This window comes from Petaurus breviceps, unplaced genomic scaffold (assembly GCF_028583685.1).
Source record: "Petaurus breviceps papuanus isolate PSGF00001 unplaced genomic scaffold, PetGlider_PUasm1.0 90808, whole genome shotgun sequence".
NCBI lineage: Eukaryota > Metazoa > Chordata > Mammalia > Diprotodontia > Petauridae > Petaurus > Petaurus breviceps.
Window position 1 is genome coordinate 12,249,695 of NW_027187349.1, and position 2,758 is coordinate 12,252,452.

Genomic DNA, 2,758 nt, shown 5'->3' on the forward strand with positions numbered 1-2,758 from the left:
GTCTATGACCTCTTCATTTTTTAAATGAGAACAGGGGCCCAGAATGTCAAGGTAGTTCCTGAGTAGCATCCCGAGATACTGATAAAAAATAATTTAAGAATCCAAACCCAGGTTTTCTGACTCCCAAGCCATTGTCATTCACTCTACTGTGACATTGCCTTCCCAAGCCATTGAATCTGGAAACCACTTGTTATAACCAAAAAGAAAGCTGTTCAGGCTAAATGTTTTGTGGACATCTTCACAAACTAGACTGATTTTTCTGTTGAGAAATTCTAGCCACTAGCAATAGTCAGGGCATCCCCAAATGGTTTTTCCCCCACCTTCATAACATCATCTTCTCTGCTTTTGACACTGCTACCATCTTGGTGCAGGTCCTCACTACCTGACACCTAGATCATGGGAATAGCTTTCTTTTGGGGCTCCTGGCCACAAATCTGCTCCCCTTTTAATCCATTCTCTATTCACCTGCCAAGATGATCTTTCTAATAAAATGTAAAGTGAATTGAGTTCCAATCTATTATTCCCTATTTAGCAAATAGATGTACCACTGCTTTATATTTCAACTTAGCATTGATGTTGTCACTTCTACCATGGTCTTCTGGGCTTGTAGAGGGCTCAAATGGCTTAGGAATATCTCCAAACATGCTAGCATATAGTCCCAATCCTGATATTGTGAATGTCAAGCTGATTATCACTATTTCTAGGCTTTATAAATCCCTTCTGTTTCCTAGATTTCTCCATGGGTGAAATAATAAACTTGAAAGTTGATAACCCTGGGGTTTGTTTTTCCCCCATGTCTGACTTAGGTCAACCTGGGGAAGACTTATTTGACTCCTCTAACCCTTCTCACCTGAGTCAGTCATCTGAATTATCATCAGTCTTAAAGAAAGTGGTAAGGGGACTCTTCATCAAGTCCACATTATTACTGTCTTTTTCTCCTTCTCATCAAGGAGCCTGACAAACCTTCCCAAGAGTCTGTAGGTTATTTTGATTCATTGTCTTTATGGTGCCTTGGCCCTTCTCTGAGGGTAATATTATAGACTGGAAAGTTTTCTAGTCTTTCTTCTACTTGATTTGGGATGGCTTTCATTTAGTCTACTTTATTGTGTATTCCCTGCTTACCAAGATTTCTGAGCATAACTCTATTACTTTGCCATAGGACTTGACAGTGAACTTGGGTGTCATTCTACCCTTTCTTTCTTTCTTTTTTTTAAAGCAGGCATAGTTCAATTTATTTGTTTATAAAAAAAAAAAATCTATGTGCTTGCCACAGCAGCTGCCTGGGTCCTCGGGACAGATACTCAAGTGTGAGTCTTCACAAGATGGTCAGTGAATTCCTGATAAGGAGACTTAGTGAACACAGTCTCCTTCCACAGGTCTGGGGTTAGATAGCTGTATGTTTTGGAGATGGCATCAAAGGTAGCTTTAGCAAAATTGCCCAGAGTGGCAGTACAGCCTCTGGCAGAAGTGTAGCAGTCATCAATTCCAGCCATCATCAGGAGCTTCTTAGGCACAGGAGCTGAGACAATGCCAGTACTTCTAGGGGTGGGGATCAGGTGCACCAGAGCCGACCCACATCGCCCAGTGACCTTTCAGGGTACTGTGTGAGGCTTGCCAATCTTGTTCCCCCAGTAGCCACATCTCACAGGAACGATGGACAGCTTGGCCAGAATGATAGCACCTAGAATAGCTGTGGCCACTTCCTTGGAGCACTTGACACCCAGACCAACATGGCCATTGTAGTCACCAATGGCCACAAAAGCCTTGAACCTGGTATGGTGTCCAGCTCTAGTTTGTTTCTGAACAGGCATGATCTTCAGAACCTCATCTTTTCATGAAGATCCCAGGAAGAAATTGATGATTTCAGACTCCTTGATAGGAAGGGAAAAAAGATAGATCTCTTCCAAAGACTTGATTTTCATGTCCTTGACTAGTCGGCCCAGCTTAGTAACAGGAACCCACTCCTTGTCTTCGGCCTTTCCTTCCCGGGCCCTGCGGCCACCGCTCTGGCCTTGACCATGGCCCTGGCCTCGACCACGGCCCTGGCCTCAACCTGTGTCCCCACTGCCGAAGCCACCCCGGAAGCCTCCCTGGCCTCCGATGCCAGGGCACCCGCGGCCTCCCGCACCTCCTGCAGCACTGGCATCATCTGCCATTTGGTGTTCACTAGAAGCAGAAGCCTACCCTTTGTTTCTACCAGAAGATTTCTGCACTTAAGTGTGCCTCTCTGTTAGCCTGATCTCTCAGCCAAGGGATATATTGGATCTCCTTGACTTGGAGAATTCAATGCTCTTTTGATGCTTTCTGCCACCACCTGCTTCTAGCTCCTTGGAAGCTTTCCCACAAAAGGTGTGAATGGCCACAGAATCCAGGTATTGAGTCCTACTTCACCACCTGTATTCTTCTCCCTTAAATAGGTTGGAATTGGTTCTAATCAATTCTGTCACACCAGAAATTGTTCACTAGTCTGTTTCTTGGCATACCAGAGCCAAGGTACCAAAGGTCATACTAATGTAGCCCACGTATGGGTAGTCCTTTTCACTTCACAGGGTCCTGACTCTGTATAAGCTATAAAAGTGTCTTTTACAAATGCTTCTTATACAGTAATAGCCATGAGATCCACTGTCCAGCTCAGCAAAATAATACATCTTCAATCCACACCATTACTTCTGTTTAAGATTCCATGAGTCCAGGTATATAGATGGCATTCATGGTTGGTTGTTTAGGTTTCTTTTTGTTAATGAAATTTTATTTAAAA

General features: G+C 43.9%; 1 pseudogene; it reads right to left on the reverse strand.

Moving 5' to 3' along the window:
- Positions 1 to 1,256: 1,256 nt before the first annotated feature.
- LOC138147925 (small ribosomal subunit protein uS5 pseudogene) lies at positions 1,257 to 2,156 on the reverse strand (annotated as a pseudogene).
- Between the last annotated feature and the right edge of the window lie 602 nt (positions 2,157 to 2,758).